The 27,822-nt window shown below is 44.9% G+C and overlaps 1 long non-coding RNA gene across 1 annotated transcript in view; it reads right to left on the bottom strand.

Moving 5' to 3' along the window:
• The window catches only part of LOC121154452, a 44,284-nt gene that overhangs the window by 11,630 nt on the left and 4,832 nt on the right, over positions 1-27,822 (bottom strand). Inside the window, exon 3 of the long non-coding RNA XR_005883521.1 lies at positions 8,209-8,305. This is a non-coding gene — a long non-coding RNA (uncharacterized LOC121154452). The remainder of the gene's footprint in view (positions 1-8,208; positions 8,306-27,822) is intronic.

Genomic DNA, 27,822 nt, shown 5'->3' with positions numbered 1-27,822 from the left:
GGCCACTTGAGGAGTAAACCAGCAGATGGAAGGTCTTTCTCTCTGTCTCTCCTCCTCTCTGTAAATTCTGACTTTCCAATAAAAATAAATAATAATAAATATTTTAGAGCTTGTAAACACCTGAGATTGTTAATGGTCTTTCAACACTGTTTTGCTACATATCATGAGTAACGAAGTTCTAGTTTTTAATTGTAATTCCTTCAGCGCCATGAGCGTCACACACTAGCTTCTATTCCTATAAGAAGGTTTTTTATTTCCATTTTTCATCTCTCTTGAGACACAGTAGTATTTTTGTAGCATGTTTGTTAACTTCACGTGTATGCGAATCTATTCTTTTCATCATGTTGTGGACTATGCTCACTGGCTCTGCATTGTTATGGAGACAAAGTGCTGTGCGTCTCTGTGCATACAGACAAAAGATGGAATCCCAGTGAAAGAACTGAAATACCCCAGCAGTAAGAGGATGGACTCTCTGGCATTGTCCATGCCTACATCATCGGGAAACACTTCAGTAACAGCATGACGGATTTGTGACTATTCATGAAGGATAGCCATTGTAAAATAATAAGATAATTTTAAATAGAAAAGATTTATTTTATTTTATTGCAGAGGCAGTGTTACAGAGAGAGAGAGAAATCTTCCATCTGCTGGCTCACGCTCTAAATGGCATAAACAGCCAAGGCTGGACCAGACGGAAAGCCAGGAGCCAGGATCTCCCTGGTGAGTGGCAGGGGCCCAAGCATTGGGTCATCTTTCATTGCTTTTTCCAGGCTATTAGCAGTGAACTGGATTGGGATCAGAGCAGTAAGGACACAGATTGATGCCACTGTCACAGGCAATGGCTTTTCCCACTATACCACAACAGAGACCCCAAAGCTCAAACTTAGAAGAGTTGGAGCCTCATGTACACCATCAGCATCTGGCTCTACGGAAGCAGAGCGCAGCTGCCTGTCCCTTGCGCTGCTCCTGCTGTCTCTTTTCCCCTCTGAACAATGAGCTTTTCACAATAGCAGTACCGCAGTGACACACTTCGTGGATGTCTCATCCCTTCCTTCTTTGACGATTTTATCCAAGCACAAACCCCTTGAGAAATGAAGCCCATCTTCCCTACAGGAAAGAGTTCTTCTGAAATCTTGCCAAGTAGAGTTTGCCTGATTTGCTATATATCAGAACAAGGGATAACACAGATATCTAGAAATCCACCTACAGCCATAAATAGTTCAGGGTCGCTGTCAGCATTAGTATAACCAGATGAATATAATCCAGCATTTCAACAACTTCATATGTATATTTCATCGGGACTTAAAACCCAAAAAATCTTAATTACCCATGTGTAGAATGAAGACAACAACTTTATTTATATAAAACAACTTGATTCAGTCCATAATTAATCAAAACTCCCAGAATTGTCATCACCTTAAGTATTGTCAACTACCTACAGCTCAAAGGTCACCACCCAATCAGGGAATGTGACTGTTTTTCACTGTACAGAATGGAATGAACTGGCAGCTGCTTTGAATTTTCAACTAAACAAACCGTTGTCCACTAATAAATTCCAACTGCTCAGAATGATCACAGTGAGGAAATTCTGTAACTGGTTGTGCAATATTTAGCAAAAAGAAAGACACGGGTATATGTGAGAAGGGAGTGGGTGTTAGATTCCAAGAACAAGTCAGCAAATCGACACTTAACACTATGCAAAGAGCCCCCAGATTTTCAGGCCTTTGTCCATGCATAATTTTGGTCCTGCAAACATACTTCTATAAATACTACCAATTTATATCCGTTGACACTGAGCCCCGGAAGATCATATTCTTATAGTACATTTCTAAATCTCAGTGGAAGTCATGGTCACTGAAAGCATCTCCGTTGACCTGTGTGGTTTTGGTTCACTACAGCTAACAGGCATTCATAGGCTTCCCGTTGCATTGACATTGAACACATCCAAGCCAGAGAATGGTTCCACATTCTAAGTTCCATTAGTAGAAGTAAATGAAGAGGAAACTTTGAACCCTATGACCCTATAAACCAAACAACAGCTCAAGCACAGCTCATCAACTCACACAGAATTGCATGTGTATGCCTGAGGTGCTCTGCCCCAGCTTCCTTATCTGATAAATATATTCTCCACCTCCAAGACCCAATCCAGAAGTAAGCATCCCCGGAATGCCTTCCATAAATCCCACCACCAGAAATAGATGCTCCCCTCTTATTTCTGGCAAGCCTTTCATAACTTCCTGTGTTTTAAAACACAACACTTGCGTATCTGCCCACGTAACAATTCTGCTGCTGCAAATATCTATCACTCTTTAACACCTCCCTGTAGCACCAAAAAAATGGAGCCCCAAACAGTTGGGAAAGTTCTTACTGACTACCAAAGTAGTCACATTCAGGTATAGCTCTAAACAGAGCAAGGAGAAAAAGAATATGATAATAATTTCTGAAAAACTGTCTCTTCTCATGTCTTTCTTCAATTCTGAAGCTTTTACCCATCCCAAACTTCTTCCTAACACCAAAAATGTATTCAAAAAGTGATCCAAAGAATATACTATTAATGATAAAGCCAGATGTTAGCAGGTAAAAATATACATTAACTTAAAAGAGAATGTTTGGGCCAACTTTACGGTGCAGCAGAATAAACTACCTCGACGTCCACTGAGTCCCAGCTACTCTGCTTCCAATCCAGCTCCCTGCTAGGGTGCCTGGGGAAGAAGAGGATGATTGCCCAAGCACATAGGGTCCTGCCACCCCCACAGGAGACCCAGAGGAAACTCCAAAATCCTCACTTCCACCTGATCCAGCTCTGGCTGTTGTGGCCATCTGGGGAGTGAATCAGTGGACAATCTGTATGTGAGAGAGATCTTCCTTTATTTTGTAAAATAAAAATATTTTTACAAAATAAATAAAAGGGGATGCTTAAACAAAACAATGTTTAATGCAACATCAGAATAACCCAATACTGTGTTCAGGGTCCCAAGGCTTCCCAGGCCACAAGCAGAAATCTGGATGCAAAGTGGAGCAGCCTGGACACAAACTGGTACCCATATGGGATCCCAGTGGATGCAAGGCCGAGTGTCCCATAGGTTTCTTTAAAGATCTTCAAACTATCCCTTCTAAACACATCCAATCAAATTAATAAATTACCATACTTCTGAAGTGCTGGTACTATTCCAAATAACACAACCCCAGGAATGCAATTAAGCATAAGAAAAGACTACTCAGCTAGCCCTTAAAACATCCAAGTGAATGTGGAAGATGCCAGTCTGAGAAAGAGCTGAGTTCGGCAGCCCCTTGCTTGCTTTCTTGGCTGCAGTGGGAGCAAGTAAATCAGCATCAGTCCTTTAAAGCTCTCTCTCTTGTCCTAAGCCATTCATCACTTGGATGATGCCTTGTTGCCATTTTGGGCAAAGCTTTCAGGAGTCAAGTAGCACATGCCATTAGCCCTGTTTAGCCAAATTAAAATTTTATAATTTTTCCGGAATTAAACATCAAAGTCCAACGCTTGGAGCCCAACTTGCAAACAGGATCCATGCCACCAACTCATGGATCGGAGACTGGCCACAGATCAACAATGTTAGACTCAGCCCACAACTTGTTGGAGCCTTTCTTCACTAAATATATCTTTCCTCAATATCTTGTTTAGGGAAAAAAAAAAAAAAAAAAAAAACCTCCTGAGAACAATTACCCTTCACATGCCTTCCTCTTTGGTAACATCTTAGATGATATTTAATGCTGCAATAGTGAAAGTTATTTTGAGAAATCAGATACTTATAAAATGCCTGAATATCAGTCTTGGTAGAAATGATTCATTGCTCAGACTTGACCTCACTGTCATTGGTAGGCTTTGTGGGTGGGAAGAAGACAGCAAACAGCAATTCCATTCCCAGCCTCCTTTGCACCTTCATGTCAGAGCCCACCAGTGGGCATGTGGCAATGATCCCGTCACTTCCGCACCAAGTTAGTAAGAAGCAGAGTGCGCCTTCTCGCTGCTGCAGCACAGTGTGCTCACTCTGGACAGAGCTCCGGAAAGCCACGTGAGAAAGATGGCAGAGCTGCAAGATGTGAGGAGCCTGGATTCCTGAACCAACCTTGGAGGAAGCCACCCACGGGGAACAGCCATTTAAGACTTAACCTAAGGGAAAAGGACATTTGTGTGTGCATGTGTGTGTGTGTGTGTCTGAGCCAGTGCACGTTTTGCATTTTGTTTGTCAGCAGCTAGCACTATCCTTTCTATCTTAAGTAAAAGTACATCACTGTGCTTAATAGTATGAACTTAATTTCTGATTCTGAAAAACAAAGAGTTTCAAGAGGACAGTGTCACCTGTTCATTGGAAATGTTTTCAATAATAACAGAGTATTCATTTTTTAAAAAAAAACTCTGTCCTTTTTATTCACTATGCACCTCCAGAACATTCTTTTGATTCTGAATATTATTCTGTTTTTTTTTTCCGGAGGGAGAAAAATAAAGTTGATATCCAGTTGTTCGCTCCTTAGAAGTCCACCACAGCCTGCCAGGGCTAAAGCCAGGAGCTCAGAACTCAACACAGGTCTCCCACGTGGGGGGTGGGGACACAGCCATTCGGGCCATCACTGATGCCTCCCTAGGGGTTATACTAAGTGCAAGAGGCAGGAACTCAGAGCCTGAGCTGGGAATGAAAACCAGACAGCTCATGGCCATTCCAAACACCCACCTCCTTCAAATTATTCTAGGTCATGACTTTGAATATTCACTCAGTGCTCTACCATCATCTACTTGCACGTGTAATACTATGCCAATGACAATCTCAAGTCTGTCAGTCAGCACAGCATTATGTGCTATTCCTTGCTTTCTTCCTTCCTCCCTTCTCTTTGTGTTGAACACGCTTTTTCAACATGATGAATTCTAGTGTTTCACTCCAACATTATCATGCACATCTACTCTTCCAGTCATAAATGCTGAGTTTACTCTGCAACTCATGCTTAGTTAGCACTGGAATATCATATCGAGACACTTAATACTCTGAACCACAGGTCTCCACCGAGCAAACAGAGTTATGACGCAGGATGAGCAAGGATTGGAGAAAAAACACTCACTTCTGTTCCATTTCTCCTCTTCTCTCTTTCTTCCCTGCAAGGGAAAGTTCCTATCTTTATTCAGGTAAGCACAAAGCAAAACTAGTCTAATTCCTGGTTCCACAGTGGAAGGAAAATCAGGCTCAGAGTTCCAAGCCAGTTGTTTCCTGGAAACAGACCTGGAGACTCATGGGTACTGCTTGCTGTTCCTCATGTTCAATATAGTATAATGTGACTGTGGCCCTGCTGGCATCAACATTACTTCAAATGGATCAAAGGTCTAGCCTCCTGGGACTGCGTATGTGGGTTTAGGGTAAATTTCTAATTTAATCAAGTTTCTAAGCCTGCTCCAACAAAGCACACAGGAAGTCTTGTGAGTGGAGGTCTGAAATGCATTGCCAGTTGCTGGTTCTTAACTCCTGGTCTCATCAGAACCCAAAGAAGATCCAGCTTGGCAGCTCAGGACAGTCACATTCCATATCAGAGCCTGATTTCATGTCCCAGCTCCACTTTTGAGGCCAGCTTCTTGCTCAAGTGCATGTGGCTACACTCGATACAGCAGGTGGCTGATTAAGCACTTGAGTCCCTGGCCCCAATGTGGGGTGCTGATGGAGAACCCAGCTCCTGTCTCCAGCAAAACCCAGCCCTGGCTTCTGCAGGTGTTTGCAGAGTGAACCAGTAGCCCTTTTTCTCTCATTCTCTTTATTCGTAAATGTCTTTTCCTTGCTATAGGTGAAAAAAAATGATATTGGCAGGTACATTGATTATTATGGAAAGCAATAAAACAGAAGACCAATGAGATAAAACTCATTCTGCCAGAAATGAGAGAGGGGCAGGAAGCAGAGAAGATCAAGAAAGCCTTGTGAGCTGAATAATGTCTGCACTGCGTCTGCGGGACATAGAAAAGTTAGCAGAGACAGAAGACGAAGGAGGGTCCACAGGGCTACTCACGTGAAGCGTGAAGCCATGGGAAGTCACAGTACTACCAGGGACTTCAAGCATGTATACTTGACAAGGTATTTGTCAAAGAGCAGTAAAAAATCAGGATGAAAAGTAGAGACCTGACCACAGGGGCTTTACAACTAAGTTTCTTCAAGTTCTGATGTGAATCAACTCGAGGATCTTTTCAAACATGGAGACCATTACATTATTTTGTACTTCTGTAAATCTGGGTATTGTTTCCTGACCCCAAAGAGACTAGCACTTGTGTGAATTTGCTTGCTGGCAATCTAGTAAGCATACAAATGTGCTTCTTCAAGTCCTTTTGTCCAAGGTGGGGCGAGGGGGAGCAGGGAATGACCACAATGAAAATGTTGAAGACATCAAGGCAAAAGTATGGTGAGCTCAATACCAAGATGGATACATAAACACTTACAGATGTGTCTCTCTGAATGTGTATATACAGGGGTTTGCATGTCAACACATATTTCCTTGTTTGGCTGCCCGAGAGAACCACATAGAACCAATAATAATACTCCATAGCAAAAAGTATGCCTCATCATCCACATCTTGATTTCCAACACTGTTGTTCAATGAAAGAAAGCAGGTCCCTTGAGCAAATGATGGATTCTGGGACTGGCAGGGAACATAGAAAATGGAATCGGAACATTTCACAGTGCCAGAAACCAAATAGGGCTAAACAAGCACAAACCATTCACAAACCAGGTGAGCATGTCAAAGTGGCAGAGGAGCCGACAGGAACAGTGCCCGAAGGCCAAGCTCAAACACATGATCAACCGAATGAAGCAGTTGAGGGCTATGGTCCAAAGTATCGCACGCGTGAGGGTAGATGGCTGATGAAGCCAGAGAGGGTAAGTCTCCAGTGAGAGGAACGCCAAGTACTTCCTGTGCATTCTCCACTTGGAAGAAAGGCCGCGCTTAACTCCTCACGGTTAGCATTAGATTTCACATAGTCACTTCCTCCCAGAGTGAATTTCCTGTGCAGAAACCATACGTAGTAAACCCCTTGCCTTTCCTGTCTATTCATGATGACATCTCTAGACCCTTTGGCTACAAAACGCCTTTATCAGCCAGATGATTAAAGTCAGCACTAACATGAGTTGCCAGGTTGACACTATGGTACCTGACATGATGTGATGGGAATGGTAGCCCTGTTGCCTTCCTTCCCCACACTTACAGTCTAATCATGAGACAAAAAATAGAAAAATTCCACTTGTCAGACATTATAAAATTAATTGGCACTCCTTGAAAATTTAAGGACATCAAAACAAAGTCTGAGAAGCTGCCACAGTCCACAGAAGCCTATGATGACAAGATATGATGACAAGAAGACTAAATGTAATGTGGTATTCTGACACAAAGAGGATACAGGTAAAAATGAGGGAACTGTGAATACAGTCTTCACTTAGTAATTCTGTACTGGTGCTAATTAATTAAAGTTGACAAATGTACCATTGCAGTGTAAGATACAATTGATATGGAGGAGTTGGTATTTGACTCCATGGTTAAAACGCTGCTGGAGATACTCACTTCTCATATCAGAGTGCCTAGGCTGAGTCCTGCGAAAGCACATCCAGGTAAGCACTGGGGTTCCTAGCACCCAGAAGAGAGACTTGGATAGAATTCCAAACTCCTGGATTTGGCCTGCTCGGCACAAGAATATCACCTTTCAGGGACTTTTAGGTCTTGAATTTAAAATGAGGTATGCTAAAGACTCTGACCCCGGTCTGAGATGTTAATGCTGACAGCTGTGAAGTTCTGCTGATCTCCTGTATCTGGGCAAGTTGATGAGAGCCCACATGCTCTCTTCTTCAGCACCAGTGATGCTCCAACCACCATGTGTGGCACACACATGGAAGTCCTCGCTCATGGCTGCCTCCTGAACACAACCAAAGTCAGACCTGTCTTTCCCTGTGTCCTTGAGTCAGCACTGGAGCTGTTGGGGAGCCTGCCCTGTTCTCCCCCAGAAAGCCTGGCTGCGTGCACAGCACCCCTGTTTCATTTCCTCCTGTTACTTGTGTGCCACCAATACTGGCATCCAAACCAATATAAGGGTAGTCTCATCCTGACGTCACAGAAAGAATTCAACAGAAGACTTCTCTCCATTTGTTCTCATGAATCAACACTAGAAGAAATCGATTGTCCAGTGCTGCAGTCAGACAATAATAATAATAATTCCCAAACTGAAATACCAACCTCTCAGGTGAGTAGCTCTTCAGGTGACGAAGACTCCAGGTAACTCCTTGTCCATATTTCCTGTTCCAACTCACAAGTCATCCTAACAGGACTGTGCCTGCAGGTAAAATGGAGCTGTAAAACATGTTCTTTGGAAGAAAGAGACCTATCTGCCTTAAACACCCAAGTGAGCTTTGGCATGGTTAGTTTAAGCAGAACAAGCATAGGATTGCCAGTCCATTTCCATCTATTCATAAACAAACACTACAAGGTCCTCAGTGGGTCACAGACAGCCCATTCATAATGTAGGCTGCATTCGGGGCAATCAACCAGCTCAGAAGGCAAATATCTCCAAGGGGCTAGACTTTAAAAGAAAATTCTATTGAGGAAATGATTAGATTAGTTGTAAAATCTTAGAATTTTTAAACCAGTAAGAACACAGTTTCCCCAGGGCCGCACTCCATGGTAAGCAGCCTCCCTGCCGGCTGCCTCCTGCGGCGCTAGAGCCCTCACTCTCCCAGGAGCAGCAGCAGCAACGTGAGCTGCCTGGACACAAGCAGCTGGACCAGTGATCCTGGGAAACTGGGCGTGCAGGCTTGCTGGGGCAGGGGAATGGTGCTGGCGGGGACCTAAGGAGACATGGAGCTTCCTGTCTAGTAGGCAGAGCAAGCCTGCGGATCTCCCCAGATGCGTGGTCAGGGAGCAGGGTAAATAGATGTGTGGGAGGGAAGACTAGGGAGGCAATATGTCGCAGGCAAGGGTTGACTTCTGAGGGACTCCTGGGACTTGCCGGTAAGTGAGGGAGCTGAGAACAAACAGGTCAGAGGGTGGAATCTGCAGGGCCATGCACCAGTCCATGTGGGAAAGCTCAGCTGGGCTAGTTAACATGGCTCACAGCTGACCACCATGAGTGTTGACTGGGCCTGGAGTGTGCCCATTCTGGCACACTCTAGCTCCCACTGGTGCTATGAGAGCCAGGATGGGTGCAGGACAGACTAGGCCAGGTCTTGGTACCCACAGAACCACATGAGAGCTGTGTCGGGACATGGACCAGGAGTGACCATGTTTTCACAAACGACAGTAAGAACCGGAATGAGCGTGGGATGGTTGGGCATAGCCACTGTTCCTGCCAGGACAAGAGGTGAACTAAGTCAGTCTAGACGAAGGACCATCAGTATGCGTGGGACGTGCCACTAGAGGAGCTTGAGGAACTCCTCTATCAGGACACAGTCCCTTCAGGTGAGTGCAACAACCAAGGCTGTTAGCAACCCAGACCAGACCAGGTTATAGTACCTGCTGGCATGTGTGTGGTGAGATCCAGGGGCAAGCCAGGCTAGGTCAGTCCATAGCACTGAATGGCAAATCCGAGAACCAGGACATGGTGCAGGACAGGCCAGATCAGGCCACAACACCAGCCAATTCACACTAGGGCTGGAGCTGGGGGTGGGCTGGGCCAAGCTAGTCTATAGCAACCACAAGCAAATGCAAAGGTGAGGCAGACCAGGCCAGACTGGGCTACAGCACCCACCAGCACACATGAGACCCTGGGGAAGGGGTGCAATCTGGTGGTGGGGTTGCAGAGGCTGCCCTGCTGGGCCACTGCTCCCCACTGCTGAGTGTGAGATCTGGGATTCGGAATGGACCAGGCCAGGCAGGACTACAGTGCCTGTTGGCCTGCATGTAAGCTGGGTTAGGGGGAGAGCTAGGCTGGGCTAACTGGCTATTCCCACTGGTGCATGCATAAACCAGAGTGAGTGCAGGCTGGTTGGGCTTTGCTGCAGCATCAGCTGGCAAGTTCTGGGACTGAGGCCAAACCCTGTCAAGATAGACTGCAGAATCTTCTCAAGAGTGCAAGATCCATGACTGGGTGTGGGCCTAGTGGAAAAATTGTGGGCACTCCTCTGAAAGGCATGAGACTCGGGGCTGGGGACAGACCAGGCTAGACAGGTTGTAGTGCCCACTGGATTGAGTATGGGCTGGATAATGGGATTGGTTGGGTTGAGCTGGGCTGCAACACCCACTGACGTAAAAGAGAACTAAACAGGATATGGGACAGACTGGATCAGTCTGCTGCGCATACTGGCAAGCACAGGAGCCAGGGCTGGGGTGGGCCTGGTGAGGATATTGGGTGTTGCTCTAACTAGGCTGCAACTTCTGCTGGTGTACATGAGGATCAAGTGTGTGGTGTGCACGGTCAGCCTGGGCTGTAGCACACATTGGTTTGCATAAGAGATGGGGCTGGAGACAGAACTAACCCAGAAATTGCTACTATCAGTGTGTGCGTAGGAAGATGTGGGTGACGGACTGAGCCAGACCCCATACTGGCAAGCACACACAAGAGTCGGATCTGGGATCACTTCAAATGACATTTCTTTTAGGACACCCTCAACTGAACCACTGGACTCAGAACTCCAACTACGGGGAGAACCTCAGGATCTGTGGTCCTCCTCAGTAGCTTAGACAGAGCAATGGATGGCACACCCAGATGCATGTGAGGACATGGCAGTTCATTGTAGCCTGCTGAGGACATCTGGTACCATAACAGAGGAAGGAGGACAGAACAAATTGATCAACTAACCCAGCCAAGGTTTTGCAGCAAATAACTGGTCAAATGGAGACTCTAAGGTGGACTATGACAGCCAATAGACCTTAGAAGGATTTCCTCATCCTTGGATCGGCAAGATCAACAGCATCTCAGAACTATCGAAACCACCTAAGCAGAACCCTAGGAGCATGCCGCACACCAGGGACTCTGGGTGACATGGGTGGCTGTTCCTTATCCCCGGGCGCTGAGGCAGTTGGGAGGCTGGATGTGTCTTCTCTCATCCCCCTCTTTCTCCAGATACAGGAAGAAGAAAGAAGAAAACGTTGAAACTATGATCTAACCCACTTTCTCCTAACCCTCAACCCTTCCTACCCTAATCAATTATGTAAACATCCTCAAAAATAAAATCTAAAAAGTTCACAAAGAAAAAAGAACACAGCTGCCTTTTAAGCCATCTGATTTGTAAATTATTTGTAACATCGCTGCAGGTGAGAAGAGGCTGACTTTAACACGTCAAGGTTGTTGAATTTTTTATGCATGTGTATCACACAAAGTATTCTTCAAAGTCTACCTTGGAAGCCTCATGAAGATATTACTGACAAGGGAAATTGTAGCAAAATGTTCTTATGTCCCTCTGTCATGCAGAGGGCACCCCAACTGATAAAGCAGAGAGCTTGCCCATGAATATAGTTTAGCCCCACAATGCTTCCATTTTCAGCAGGGTTCAAAATAAAAGACATCATAATAGCGCTGACAAAGTGTTCCTGAGAGTCACCCGTGTCTGAGCGGCTCCGCTGGGATTATCGTATTACATTCATGGAAAACCACCAAGGCAGTCCAGGCAGCGCTCAGGTTTGCCATAAAGAGTAATACATGCTTGTCTGTGCTGAGGTCAGACTAATCTGGATAAGAAAGGAAAATGCTCTAAAAAAATGTTCAAAGAAAGACAATATTCCCCTTGTTGGTTTCTTTCTCAAATTGGGGCCAGTCCAATATGCACACCCTACTACTTCCTGCTGGCATATTCTGGGGGCAGGAATCAATCCACCCTTTGTAGATATTAAGAAATCGTGGAGGCATTAAGAGGAGCACTGAATGGATGTAATGTAGTTAGAGACAAAGGATTTAAGTGATGAAGAGGAGAGGGTAAGAAAAAAGTTGGCCAAGATCTTGGGGGATCAGTGCCCCAGTGGATGAAGAAAGCAGGGGCTGGGGGACCTCGGGACCCACCAGAATCAACCCTAGATCAGAGCCAACTTCTGGTTCTGCTGTTCCTCCTGGTTTCTTCCATTAGCCAACGGTAAACAGCTGATTTCATTTGGAACTAAATTCAAAAGGGGCTTTTCCAAAATACTTAATATGCAATATTTCTGAAATATTTCCATGCAAATCAAACTTAGTGTATGTGCAAGTATGATTGACTTATTCTGTGTCCAGGGGTTAGGAATCCACAAAGTTCACAGGAAAACGGAATCAGATGTTGATGTGCAGGCACGAGTTTTTCATGCCCACGTACAACATGCACACTGTGTCATTTCTTGGATTGTTGAAGATTCCTTGTATGTTTCTTTTGTCTTTAAGCAAACACAAGCCTCATATACATCATGTCTACAGCTCATATTAGAGCTGAGCTACAATGTTATTTGAATGATGACTTAACCTTGAGATAACTATGACTGGAAAGGCTTTACTCCATCCCAGAGAATAAAACAGGTTTTTTTTTTTCAAGTGAACAACCAAAACATTATTTTGCTAAAGCTATAAACCTCAACTGTAAATCATACCACGTAATAAGTAGGTCACTGAAAACTAAAATGATATCAGATGTAGTCTAGGATTTCAGTTAAGCAAGATTATCCTTTGTAATTGCTATTAAAAAGCACAACCACTTTTACTAAAAGCTTGGGGGAGTGTTAGAGGGTTTTTAAAGCTATCTTACAAGCAGAAAATTCTTCCTTCCATGCAAAGCACTATTTATGAAATGGCATAAATTTACCTTCTTATTATAATAAAACTGCATACTAAATAAGATATGGACTTCAAATGTTATACCATGAAGCCTCTGCTAATACGGATTTTCAATCAAGATTTGCAAACGATTCCTAGAAGTGTTGTCCCATGATGCAAGCAAATAGTGCACAAGAGGAAGGTTTTCTCCACAGACTTTCAGCTGAAGAGGAAATGATAGAGTTGGGACAGGACCACCTATAAGTAAATGGGCCCAGTCACTGAGCATATCAAACGGTGGAATACCCAGACCATCTTTCTGATGGAAATACACCATTTGTCTGTGGAACAATCATCTCACTCCCTCTCCAAAGGGCTGGGAGCCACCTGCAGCACCAGTATCTCACTTCAGTACCAAGTCATACTCTAGCTGCTCCAACTTCTGATCTAGATCCTGCTGACGTGCTTGGAAAAGGAAGAGAGTACAACCCAAGAATATGGACCCAAGCCACCCAGCACAGGGGACACCCAGACGAAGTTCCTGGCTCCTGATCTAGTTCTGGCCGTTGCGGCCATGTGGGGAGTAAAGCAACAGATGGAATATCTCTCTCTCTCCCTCTCTATCTGTAACTCCACATTTCAAACAAACCATTAAGAAAAAAAAAAGTTGAACCAGAATCCGAGCAAGACTTTAGATCTATTATTAATGAAGAATAGAAGGCTGATATGTGACACCATGGAGATGCACTCAGCAAAATCTATTTATGTAAAACTAAATGATAACTCACTTTTCCAGCAATTAGATTGCAAGAAATTTTTGTAAAAGTTTAAGGGTAAGTTACATGGATAAAGGGACACTTAAGAGAAATATTCAACACAAGTTATGTCCTTCCTGTATTGGATTCAAATCAGCCAGAAATTGTTATACTGTATGACAATTGAACATTTGATCAGAGGTCAATATCCACTGTTACCTGTTTTAGGATTAGGAGCAGGATTTTGATTATCTTAATAGGGAGAGAATACTTGTTTTTTATCCTAAGCACAGACTGAAGCACTTTTTTTTTTTAAGCTGGAACTCAAACCAGTGCTGTGATAAGCACTTAAAGATTTTTAAGATTGATTTGTATTTGAGAGAGCCGGTGTTTTCTGGGACTGCGTACTCCAGGAGAGCTCTCCTGCCCACCCTCCTCCCGACCCCTTCATCACATCTCAATAGTACTTTGTCCCTCTCTTTTACCTGTTCATTGTCTAATAATCACTGTACGTTTAGCAATGATGCCAAAACCGACTAGTTTCCTCCAGTGCCTGACACATGGAGAAGCAATAAATGAGCAAATGCAGGAGCGATTCGTGGAGTCAATACCTTATTTTTGGCTATGTATGTTTATAGCTGCTAGGAGTTTTAAACTCTCCAATGAAAATGCTGACTAGCGTCTGATTCACAGTCTAGAAATGCGATATCAGCTCTTACCCTTGCTATTCGGGCTACATCTTCCTCCTCTAGCTCACTTCCCACACAGCGGGCACTGTCAGGAGCATTTCATGTATTTTAACTGCTCTCTTTATATCAACTGTGTGATGCAAGACCTATTATGATCATCTCACTTTAGAGTTGAGAAACCCGAGCACAGATATGAGGGCAGCTGTGCAAGATCCCATCTTCTATGGGTAGACATGGGACTTGGTCCAAGAAGTCTGCCTCCAGAACCTCCTTGAGAGACCAGGTCAGCAGCCTCCCTAGCCTAGTTGCCACGAACTTCCCGGGACACAACCAAGTCTGGGTCTTTGTGGTTAAAAGCACTTGATACTAAAATTGTGACTTTATCTCACTCAGAACTAACTTCAGATATCAGCACAGTCTTTGCAAGCCGAATACTTGATTCCTCACATCAGAATAATTTAAGATGTTCTTCAAATGTTCAGCTCAGAACTCTGAGTTGCTTCCTACTGAAGTCCAGATATGTGGCCCAGCTGTTTAACAACTTGATTTCCTGATTCAGCTTTCTTCTTGCCACCTCTTACCAACACAGCTACTCAAGGTTACAAAAACACTGAGCATTCTTCACTTGTTTGAGGAATGTGGAGCTGGTCAAAATAATTGAACAAAATATGCAATATATAATGAGATGAAATTCCTTGATCCTTTTTGTTTGTTTGTTTTCACAGAAGAAAGAGCCTGATTGACTCCAGTATTCTTGGCTGGGCCATTCCTTTCAGCCACAAGTACTCCGTTAACCTGTGAGTCAGTGCCTCCAAGCACACTTTAAATCAAAGCCATCTCTCACTGTATTTTTCACATGTGTTTTACTCTCAACCATACCTCCACGATTGCTAAGCTATTGTGATTTTTCCCCCCTCATTTCTTCCTGTCCCATCAGTTCCTTCAAATGACCTATTTCCTACAAAGGTTCAAACAACAAACTTCAAGTTTGTTTTCTTTATCTACTCATTTATTCTTATTTTATTTTGGGAAATAGGAGAGCTCCTCCATCTCCCAGTTCACTCCCCAAATTTGTTTTGGGGCCAAACCAAAGCTAAGAGCCTGGAACTCAATCCATCTTGTGTGTGAGTATAAGGTGTCTTAGTGCTTGGGCCATCATGTGCTACCATCCAGAACACATATTAGCAGGAAACTGTATTAAAAGAGAGGGACTGGGGCTCAAACCACACATTCCCATGTGGGATCTGGGAATGCCACGTGTGACTTGAGTGCTGTAACACACCACCACCACACGACAAGCTTTCTGTTTAACTCACCTAGCAGCTTCTTATGGCCTACCCTAATACTATTATCTTCGTTTATCTCCCCCTTTTTACATTTTTCTCTTATGAGGGAAGCCGGGTGCTGGAACAAGAAAGCCTCGTCCTTTCCTTCTCAGTTTTCAGTGTTAATACTTGATTATTGCACTTCTAAACAAACCTTGGGCCCAGTGTGACGGCTCTATGGCTAAATCCTCACTGTGAAGTGCCAGGATGCTATATGGATGCTGGTGCATGTCCCAGATGCCACACTTCCCATCCAGCTCCCTGCTTATGGTGTGAGAAAGCAGCAGAGGATCACCCAAAGCCTTGGCACCTTGCACCCATGTGGGAGACCCGAAAGAAGCTCCTGGCTCCTGGATTTAAATCAGCTCAGCTCCAGCTATTATGACCATTTGTGGAACAAACCAATGAATGGAAGATCTTCCTTTCTCTCCTGTTCTCCGTAAATCTGATATGCCTTTCCAATAAAAATTAATAAATCCTTTTTTTAAAAAAAAGCTTACTCTTGGGCCCGGCACGGTGGCGCAGTGGTTAAGGTCCTCGCCTTGCACACCCGGGATCCCATATGGGCGCCGGTTCTATCCCGGCAGCCTCTCTTCCCTTCCAGCTCCCTGCCTGTGGTCCGGGAAAGCAGTCGAGGACGGCCCAAAGTCTTGGGACCCTGCACCCACATGGGAGACCCGGAAGAGTCTCCTGGCTTTGGATCGGCATAGTATCGGACGTTCCGGCTCACTTAGGGAGTGAATCATTGGACGGAAGATCTTCCTCTCTGTCGCTCCTCTCTGTATATCCGCCTTTCCAATAAAAAAATAATAAAAATAAATCTTTTTTTAAAAAAAAAAGCTTACTCTTGATTATGTCAATCCAGTTACTACATTTCTGTAAGTACATTTTTTGTGGCACTTGATATAATCAAATATTGGGCAGAAATGCAAAGGTTCTAATTAAAGGCAAATTTGGAGTTGGCAGGAGAAATAAATTTTACCGCTTATAGGCAAATCTATGCATTTCAATGGCATCTCTCTTCATGGGTAAGGTCAACCATGGATAATTGGGAACTTTTGAGGTTTTCTGTTGATTTTTGGTTAAAAGCCATACCTATCCATTGATTTGGCTTTGTTTGTTTCAAGGTTTATTTTACTGATTTGAAGGCAGAGTTATAAAAGCAGGTAGGGGGAATGATAGAGACATAGTATCATGGAGGGGGATTTGATCCACACAACAGCTGGGCCAGGCAGAAGCCAGGAGCCAGGAAGGTGATCCACGTCTCCTATGTGGGTGGCAGGGGCCCCAGAACCTAGCAATGCTGGCTCCATGATCATCTCTATCTTTTTTTTAATGGAAAGGCTGAGCCACAGACAGAAGGAGAGACAGAGAGAAAGATCCCCCATCTGCTGGTTCACTCCCCAAGTGGCTACAATGGCCAGAACTGAATTGACCTGAAGCAAGGAGCCAAGAACTTCCTCTGGATCTCCCATCAGGTGCAGGACCCCAAGGCCATGGGCCATCCTTGACTGCTTTCTGAGGCCACAGGCAGGGAGCCACAGGGAAAGTGGAGAAGCTGGGACACAAACCAGCACCCACATGAGATCCTAGCCACCAGGCTACAGTGCCAGGTCTGATCACCATTTTTTATTGGAAAGTAAGATTTACAGAAAGAATGAGAGACATCTATCTGCTGGCTCACTCCCCAAGTGGCTACAATGGCTGGAGCCAAGCCAATCCAAAGCCAGAAACTTCTTCTGGGTCTTCCATGTAAGTACAGCGTCCCAAAGCTCTGTACCATCCTCTACTGCCTTCCCAGGCCACAAGCAGGGAGCTGGAAGGGACGTGGAGCTGGCAGGATACAAACTGGCACCCACATGGGATCCCAGCACATGCAAAGCAAGCATTTTAGACACCAGGCCACTGTACCAGGCCCCGATCACCTTTATTAAGAAAGAATTTTTCCATTCTTCAATGTCTCCAGGCTGGCAGACCATAAAGCAGGCAACATGGTGATCATCCAAAGAGAATCATTGGATAATCAAATACTTCACAGCCCCTGGGGCCAGATGGCAGGGCAGAAAAGGCTCCTCTGTTTTCAAAGCTAAGAGGACAGAGGGCAAAGCGCAGCCGGAAGAGGCTCCAGCAGTCACCAGGACATGCGTGCAGCTCCTGGAGCTCGGGAGGGGCGGGGGGGCAGAAGGTAACAGTGGCTTGGAACTAAGGATCAGATTTTGCAAGAGAGTCCTTTTTGGCATCAGAAATAGGGAACGATAAGAGTACAAGCTGCTCCTATTCCCAGCCTCCCAACTCTCTAATAAAGTAGCAAATTCAGAGGGCGGGGAGAGGGAAGAGGGAGGGGAAGGGGGCATGGAGGAAGCTGGTGTAGTGAGCCCTGGGGTGTTACTGCCCCCCCAAGGTCTCAGGCACCTGATTGAGCAGAACACCTTTCAGCCTCATTAGTGAATCACGCTAAATCTCTTCTTCATAGCCAAATTTCATTGGGATGACAGTACAATTAAGACCTTAAAGCAAACATTGTATACGTTTTATTAAATGCATATAATACACTAATAGAATATATACATTATATACATTATGTGTGTGAGAGAAAGAGAGAGAGAGGGCAAGCTGAAAAGCGAATCAATGAATGATCCACGGGTTTTTTGTAAAATACAGCGCAGGAACTCATCCCCAGGATAGGACGTGGACGTCCATCACTGAGTCCCACAATCCCTCTGATGAAGGGGGAGATGTCTCGACCGCTCTCCTGGTGGGTAATTACAAGGGACTTTGTCCAAGGACTGTGTCTCTGACCTTTCTGCAGTAATTCTCCTTCCAGGGGCGGGGCTCTGCCCTGAGGTCCCTCCATCCAGAACTCCGCAGTTCCCTCTGAGGAAAGCATTTGTCATTTCCTTTCAGACCCAAACTGTTACTTAGTGTTCTGTTCAGGGCTCTTGACTCCAGAAACTGAGAAGAGATGAAACTTTCAAATCTCCTCTCCAGCAACAATTCAAAAGATTTCATTGACTTTAAAAGTGGCTAAAATTCACAACCATTTCCTTAGCTTGCTTTGCGGTATGTGAAAAGCAATAAGAGAGACAGAGACAAACAGATCTGTACACTAGTTCACTCCTCAAACACTCAGAGCAGCCAGGTCTGGGCCAGGCCAAATTAGTCAGTCCAGATCTCCTGCAGAACTAGCAAGGACTCAATGACTCAGCTGCCTACTCCCAGGGAATATGTTTGCCGGAAGCTGGAATTAAGAGCGGGGCCAGGACAGGAGCCTAGTCTTTCCAGCAAGGAATGTGCGCACCCTTTGCAATCTCTTAACCATCATACCAAATATTCTTCCCCCTTCTACAGTAAATACATGGGTTACGAATAATACAAGCCTATGTATTACTTTGTCATAAAACATCTTAAAGAATCTTCTCCTGCACGTGCATGGATTTCTAAATTATGATAGCTCAGTGGCTAAATCCTCACCTTGAACATTGGTGCTGATTCTTGTCCCAGTTGTTCCATTTCACACCCGGCTCCTGCTTGTGGCCTGAGAAAGCAGCAGAGGATGGCCCAAAGCCGAAGGACCCTCTACCCACATGGGAGACCTGGAAGAAGCTTCTGGTTCATGGCTTTGGATCAGCTCAACTCTGGCCATTGTGGAAGTGAACCAGTGGATGAAAGATCTTTCTGTCTCTCCTTTTCTCTGTAGATCTGCCTTTCCAATAAAAATAAATCTTTAAAAAAGTCATTTGTGGACCACAATAAACATACCTTGCAATTCCATTTCTACAAACTTTCTTAATCACCAAGCACTGACACTCACCAACCAAGCTAAAACTACACCAGAGTGAGACGGTCAGGAGGACCAAGCCTGGACACACTTACTGGGATCAGGCAAAACAGAGGTCAAGTTCATTTTAAACATCTTGACTTTTCCTCCCCCGGACTGGACTCAGCAATGCAGTTTCTGTCTCCTGAGAGTGTTTTTTATTTTTTCCTTCTTTATCCTAACATCAAAATGCAAACCACAAAGAGAATACAAGTGCTCAGATCCCAAATGTTGTTTCTCTGTAGCTGCAGGTCTCTCCAGCTGAGAAATTCATTGCATCCCAATTTAGTAGCTATTCTCTTTCAAGTTGCAATCAACATCTTCATAGACACAAACAGGCAGTACAGGTAGTGAGAAAATCACTGCCAAAAATATCCCCAGCCTCTTTGGGGACGAACTTCCTTTCTCTGACTTTCCGTCACACTTGAAGGACCTGTGCAGGTTTGCCGGCTGCGCGACAAAGCACTCGAGGCCTTTTATGGAGAAATGGCCCTGCCGCCTTCCTTCCTCAATGACTGTACGTGTTGCCGCAGGCAGGCTGTGAGCCAGCCACTGGTATTTGGGATGAATCCGACGGAGAGCAGAGGAAGGAATGCTGCCCGGGCAAGGGTCTTGCCCAGCAGCACTTAACAAGCATCTGCTTCACCACCAGTAGTTTCTTGGAGAACACCTCGGATGGGGCATTGGAAAAGCTGTGTTTTCTCCCACCCGGCCCTGGGGTTGCACACTTCTGACTTCGGCTTGCAGAGCAGTGCCCAGTGACTGTCTCCTAGCCCTGGCATGTGGGCATCTCCACAAAGCCCCCAACATGAAATGCAAGACAGAATCGGGGCTCAGAAGGAGCCAAGTAACCTTGTCCACACTTGCAAAGGTTTACTCCACAGCCCCGGAGCACGGCTCTCCCCACGTGCTCCACCTTGAACCCAGGGTAACCCAAGACACAAATATTTGCTTGTATTTTTCATCTGCTTTCTGCGCTTCATAAATTCCCGAAGGATAGGGACCAAATTAATTGATCTCTGTGGTTCCTGCTGCTAAACCATTTGCCTACCACTCTTTTGCTCCTTTCTAGAAAAAAAAATCAACCTTGTGCTCTTCCTTGCTCTGGCCTCTCTCACCCCTACTTTGCTGCCATAGTTTTTGTCTCCTGCTTGCTGTTGTGGTGGTTCACCAACCTCTCCTTGCCTTTTTCCTTCCAGTTTTTATCTCACGACTGAGGTTTTCAAAACACATCTCACTGGTTACACTAGCTACTTCATGAAGGAACCAAGGGTGATGACCTTGCTGCCCTCTCACCCTGAGGCTGCTCCTGAGACGCAAGGCAGCAGGGTGAGGGGACAGTCCTGCAAAGGAGAAAGGAAACAGCAAGCTCTTAGACACCAGGTGGCATTGCGAGAAGAGAATCGGAGCTCGGCACAGCAGAGGGGTCTGACCAGTCTTTCTGCCCTGTTCTCCAGGAAGCAGAGCAGAGAGGCCAGATGACTGCAATGGCCAACCAGTCATGCCCAGCTGCAGGAAATGAGCAGGCGGGTAAGAAAAAGTCCCTAAAAACAAGAAACAAGGAGGTTTATTCCAAAGATACCAATTCCACAGGGAAAAATAAAACATTTATAGATTGGAACAAATCAGTGTTCATCTTCTAAGCAGACAAGAAAGAGCCTGCTGTGGGGAAACTGTGCTATAAGGACCACATGCTGTGCTGTCAGGCCAAAGACAGCAAGGGACCAATGCCAAGTAGCAGATGAACAGAGAAAGACTTCACGTGGTCAGCAGATCACCGGCACACAGCTCCCTGCGTGTGTATCCAGACCTCAGAACAGACAGCAGAGTCGACAGTGCGAAGCATGTACCATTCAAGGAGGAAAACCAGTTCCCTTCAGTTATTTCATCACAAGGCAACTAATGCATGGTGCCCTTAGGGCCTGAGCAATGGCGATGGCACGAGGGGATAGCAGCAGGGCTTCAGGGGTTGTTTCTGCCAATCCTCCTTGTGTCTCCATCTCACATCCTACCTCAACTAGAGAGTTCAACAGAGCACTACCAGTCAGCACAGAGGCTGATGACAAAATCCACTCCAGGGGCTGTGCTGGTCCTTCCCACCAGCTGCTGCTTCTGGCATAGGATCCTCCCCTCCATCCATGTAAGATGAGGCCCAGGAAGAGGGCTGAGCGGATGAAGTTAAAGACAGAGCCAGAGAAATGAAGAGTAAGTGAGAAAAGAAGCAACAGGTGGCCCCAGCTCATTCTCTCTCTCTCTCTCTCTCTCTCTCTCTCTCCTTTTTTTAAATGAAGAAGGAAATGAGAAAACAAAAAATATTTTTTGAAGTTCATTAATATAAATATTTTGGCTTTGCAAATACATATTAAAAATGAAATATAACCTTATAGCATATTCTCCTGTGCTTTTTAAAAACTTAGTTACCCTTCTGTAATATCCAGAAGGTTTGGACAGTGGGTTCCACCATCTCAAATATTTTTCTTCCAGGTAGAATGTGAAATCAAAAGCTGTTGGCTTAGGTTTTTGATTTATTAAATCACATTAGGTTCACGGGTTTTTCTGACGCAGATCCCAGAGTTCTAAGGAAGAAATAGATTTATTTTCCATTACCCTCTTCTCCCTGCTCCATCTTTACCCATTTCTCTGCCTGAGGGGTTCACTTTGGGGGTAAGTCTTAAGAGGAAGTTAAACAGTCTCCACAGGGGGACCTGCTCCGCAGTTGCTGGTTAGCTCACACCTTCTGGAATGCCAGTCTCCAAGGCAAATCGAGGTGTTAACTCCACACCACCGCGATGTTCACTTAACTAGCTCTATCCCAGGGTGAATTCAGCGCACTTGTAGGTCACTCGCCCTCAAAATATCAAAGTGTCTTATGGAGGTGAGCAAATTAAACCTCTCAGAGCTGCTACTGGAAGGTGAAAAAGATCACACTTGCTCACGGAAGACCAAACAATTTTCTCCTCGTGTTCTTTCTTCTTGGTTTCTAGTGGTAAATGCCAAGATACTATTCCAGGACTGAACCATGTGTTGGAAGGCAGGGAGGGGACTGAGCCACAATGGCCCACAATTGCTCAGGGCATGGACCAGGGTGACCCACAACATTCCCCAGAATCCCTCTGTGGTCCAGAGACATCAGACCCCCAGACCTGTGGGAACTCGGTCCGTTTCGATTTCTTCATTAATTGTCCCAATCTCAGCCTGCATTTGAGCATTGCGGGCTTTTCCTCCACTGTGGTGCTGGCAGATGGTGCTGGCGACTTCCTGTGACTACTCAACTCCAAGGCTACCCTGCACCCCAACTGTACGCACTGTGTCCCTAAGGGAGCAGCGGGAGAATTTGGCAGAGAATACATCAACTGTCCTCCAGTATTTTCTCTTTCTATCCTCTAACTCAGAAACTCCCATGTGTTCTGTCCAAATTTTAGTGCCATTGAAAAAGTGCTCTAAGGAGAATTAATATGTGAAGTGCCCGGGAAGCTCAGATAAAGGGTCTAAGAGAAAGAAGAAAAGCGGAAGTGCAAGCCCATCCCATAGACTGTTTCAACATTCATGCTGAGAGATTATGAGCAGGCACGAAACAAAAGGGCCCTATGAGGCCCTTGAGAGATACATTGTATTCTGCTCTACAACTGCGGAGTTGTTACAAAGGGTTCTTTAAATATTTCTGATGGGAATGAGATGAATTATGGCTAAGGAGGGGAAGGAGGATGTGAAAGGGCAGGATGTCAGGTAAATGGAAATCGTGAATTTCCTTGCAGGCCACAACCAGCCTACCCTTTCTCTCCGCTGGTATTTTTTTCTTTTGATTTAATATCTGGAAGTTAATTACCTGCCTAATGTGTTTGTCACCTCAGCATGACATAGATTAGAATTGCTTGTGTTCTGTTCATCCCAGGTTCCATTGCATTACATTTTTAAAGGTATGGAAATGGCATCTTTGTATAAGTCATTAAAAGACACCAGAACCTTCTAAAGTTTAGAAAAATCTCTCACTGTTCATCATTCGACTAAGCAGGAAGTGAGCTTTGATATAGAACTCCACGTTAAGCAGATCTGTGAGAAGAGCCGGATTTGCTCACGTCCAAGGGTCTATTGCAATCAAAGTTCTTTTTCTGGGAAACCTCGCTCAAATGAAACCCAAGCCAGGAACAGACACCAGTATTTCTCAAGAACTGTCTCCCAGGCCTGTGCTACAGCTCATTTAAAAAAAAAAAAAAAAAAAAAAAAGATTTCTTTATTTTTATTGGAAAGTCAGATTTACAGAGAGAAGGAGAGACAGAAAGATCTTTCACCTGCTGGTTCACTCCCCAAGAGACTGCAATGGCCAGAACTGAGCCAATCCAAAGCCAGAAGCCAGGAGCTTCCTTGGGGTCTCCCATATAGGTGCAGCGGAGGATAGGCAGGGTCCCAAGACCCAATGTTCTGGGCCGTCCTCGACTGCTTTCCCAGGACACAAGCAGGGAGCTGGATTGGAAGTAGGGCAGCTGGGATATGAACCGGTGCCCATATGGGATCCTGGCTAATGCAAGGTGGGGATTTAGCCAGCAATTGCGACACGAACTCACACAACTGTCCCAGGGAAGGTAAAACTCTCTTACTCTATGTTAACAAGAGTAAATCTGTAAATCTGCCTTTCCAATAAATATATATATTAAAAAAAAAATAGAATCCTGCACCACCCTCAGACCCACTGACTGCAGCTCTGCATCTCAGCATACCCAGGGTTTTCAAGACACATACACATGGAAGTTGACAAGCATGTCTTTATTTTGGGTGCCCACCCCACACTTCATGTCACAAGGTCTATGTGCTCAGGCTTCCCACATGGCTCAAAGAGTCATAATTCCCCCGGGCTCTTGTTAAGCACACAGCTTTTCTGCCAGCCCCAGGACCTTCCCATTCAGTAGATCTGAGTTGGACCCGAGGACTTCTTTTTTCCTTCCAGCAAGCATTTACGAAAACTTTTTCTCTGAGAAAATTTGGGAAAATGCATTTCCTGGTGTTTAACTCGGCAGGATGAATTGCTTCTCTGTTCCCTTAACATTTTCTCCTCCTTTGTAGCATGGTACTAGTGGAGTGCTCTCTAGGTTTTTCTTTTTATGTATCTGTTTTCCTTGGTAGATTCTTTTGTGTTGCACAGTGCCTTGCAAACAATAAATGCTCGAGTGCATGCATGAATAACAACGACCACCACGTGGACAATTAGTGTGAGTCCATTGGACAGACCAAAGGTCAAGTGTGCCATAAAAAGGAAAGTTGTTTCGTTTTAATGAGTAATTTCTCAGTAGGATTTTGTTTCAAGTCAAGGTCAAGGGTATGTTCCTGGTACCAGTCCAATAGGAAGGTTTTCTGCACTCTAAACCTGCATGTGCTGCTCCTCCGTGGCTGCTGCCTGGGGCGGCTGGGGCCACCGCCCAGGGTGATGCATCCCCTTCCTTAGCCATCACCACCTGCAAAGCACTCTTTGCTTCTCGGCTTTGCAAGCCCATTCAAAGAATGAGTTTGACCTTTTGACCTTCTGTGACAGCAGAAGTTTGTGACCCACTGACCACAAGTTGCATGAAGGAGTTGTTTCCTTTAATTTGCTCCAAATTTCTTTCTTAAACAGCCCCTTTTAAGAGAATCAAGTTTAAGAGAGAGGTTACTTCACTTGTTTTCTGTTTTATTGTGTGTTAGGGACTGCCAGAGGACACAAATATTTTTTTAAACCTCTTGCAGAATCTCTGTTTAAGTGGGGGAAAACAAAAGATTTCTTTGAAAGGCAGTTACGAAGAGAGGGGAATAGAGACAGAAATTCTGCGTATCATGGACCACTCCCCAACAGACAGCTGCAGCAGCCAGTACTGAGGCAGGAGAAAGGCAACACCCAGGAGCCTTGTCCAGGGGCCGGGCGAGTGGGCCTTCCGTTGCTAGTTTCCCAGTGGCACTACCAGGGGGCTGGATCAGAAGTGGAACAGCCAAGACTAAAACTGGTGCCCATGTGGAATGCTGGCATTGTAAGCAGCAGTTTAATTAACTGCATCAAAACAACAGACTGTCTGACTTAGTCTTTAATTGTATATTTCCTTTTTAAATTATTCTTATCAGAAAGGCAGGTCAGTTCTGTGGAGAGAAGGAAAGACAGAAAGAAAGATCTTCCCTAAATGGCCACAACGGCCAGAACTGAGCTGAGCCAAAGCCAAGAGCCAGGAGCCAGGAGCTTCTTCTGGGCCTCCCACATGGGTGCAGGGTCCCAGGTCTTTGGGTCATCCTAGATTGTCTTTCCAGGCCACAAACAGGGAGCTGAAAGGAAGTGGAGCAGCCGGGACACGAACTGGTGCCCATATGGGATCCTGGTGTTTGTAGGGTGAGAATTTATCCATTGAGTCATCAAGCTTGGACCCTTAAATGGCACTAGTTTTTGTTTTCTGAGACTCCTTGAGACATCATGTATTATTCAACCATTTTCTTGAGACGTAGAATAGCAAGGGAAAATGCGTTTCCTTCCACTTTCTGTGAGTGGCTTTCATTTGACTTCCAAAGGCCTGACAGAAGCAAAAGACACTGAATTCACCATTTAATATTTTTCTCTTTTGCTATATTGCTTTTCGTTCAGAATTAAGCATAGCAGGTGCACCAAGCTTAATCATTTTTGTAAAGAAGAGAAGACATTCTTGCAAAAGCACCATCTTAAGATCTTATTTTAAAGATTTGTTTGAATGGCATAGTGTCAGAAAGAGAAAATGAGAGAGAAGAGAGATTTTTCAACCACTGGTTTATCCACAAGGCCAGGTTCTCTCCCCAAGCTTTTGCTTGGTAGGGTCTTTGAAGCATAGAGGCATGGTTAAGCTTAGTGCATTCTGGAATCAAAGCAGCAGGCTTGAAGTGCCGAGTTCCTCACTCGTGTGTTTTGGGAATTCAGACAAATTGCCCAACCTTCAACTCTTGCTTTCTTCATCTGTGAAGCGGGGTAATAATAGGACCTACTTTATAGTGCTACTGAGAAGATTGAAGCAGAAATTCAAGGTGAATTGCTTAAAATGAAATCAGTGCTGTGAATGTTTTCAGAACTTGCATAAGATTTCTCAATGTATTGCAGGGCATAGAAAGAATCAATAAATTAATTCACTGATCAATTCTATATACACTATTATGTGCAATTTATACACATACACATACATACACCCCCACACACGGACAGACTTTTTGCCAAACTGCTATATGAAATACGTGAAATAATAAAGAGTTAAGCACAGTCCAGATGTTGCCTACTGCTGTGGTATTTAGCTACAAATTCCTTTAAAATGTGAGGCTGCATGCCTTCGTAATTCTCGCCAGCAAACGCATGGACTGCACGTAGGATGCACCAGCCTGCCACACTGCGATCCTTGCCTTACTGTTGCCTGCCTGTCTTAGTGGGGACTTGATTAGGACCAGCAGATCATCAGAGAAACCCAGGGATTCGCACGCTCTTGTGGTTTTCTGCCTCTGAAGGAATCCAGGTTATGTGTGGAGCAGCGCACTTAGCATTCCCAAGTCAGCACTCCAGGACATTTTGGTGTGACTCTCAGAGTACCCTTGCAGAAAAGCAACATTCCAAATGGAAGCAGGTCTGGTATTTCTGACACTTTATCGGCTTAGTTAAATTTCTCTAATACATTTACAACAAAAAGTAAAACCCATATGGACATGGCATTGTTGAGCTTTTTGTGTGTTATCAATCAGTTAATCAACACGAAGCCCTCTCTGACGTTTTTTTCAGGCTGATCTTATGCTGGTTGTTCGGGATGAAATATACCTGTGTGTATATATAATCTGTCCTAGCCGACAACATTGATGACATAGAGCCCGTCAGCTCTGTTTTCCTTCTTTCTCTACATCTGTGCTCTTGGCCGACCTGCCCCTCGGTTTCTCCTCCTCTGACTGTGTGCCTGAGATGTGCTCCCCGCGCTCGGTACCTCATTATGTCGGGACGCCACGTAATCAAAGCCTGACTCCCGCGGCTCTTTCATCTCCCAGCTTATTTTCTCAAGTGCATTCCTTCACGAAATCATGGTCAGCTCCGCCCTTCCTAAAATAACACCAGGCACTTCTGGCTCTACCCCTCCCTCCCCCACTGTCTTAACTGTCCACGAACCGCCTGTGGGGTGGCATCTGGGGGAAGGGTGCTGTCAGATCCGGCGACGTAATTTATGGGACCCTTTGTTCAAAATGCAGGGCAAAGCTCTACCACTAGTAGTACCAAAATAGAAAATTCTTTCCTGACTTTTGCATCCTCTCCCTTAACTAGGCGTGGTGTTTCAAATTTGCTAGTTAATGTCATTTCAAATATAAAAAACTTAAACTAGCATGAAGAATTTGCTGCTCATCTTCATATTGGACAGAGCCAATTTCTCCAGTAGACTCTCAGTTTTGTGTTATTTTAAAACAAATCTATTGACATGAAAAGCAGAGTAAGAGAGAGAATCTTCCAAACGGCTCACTCCCCAAATGCCCACAGTAGCCAGGGCTGGCCGGGCTAAAATCAGAAGCCACCCAAGCATCCCACATGAGCGGCAGGGACCCAGAAACTTAGGACATC

Source organism: Ochotona curzoniae, unplaced genomic scaffold (assembly GCF_017591425.1).
Source record: "Ochotona curzoniae isolate NIBS_2020 unplaced genomic scaffold, NIBS_Ocur_1.0 contig_2754, whole genome shotgun sequence".
NCBI lineage: Eukaryota > Metazoa > Chordata > Mammalia > Lagomorpha > Ochotonidae > Ochotona > Ochotona curzoniae.
Note: the sequence above shows the minus strand (reverse complement) of the source record. Positions and strands in the feature narration are given on the sequence as shown.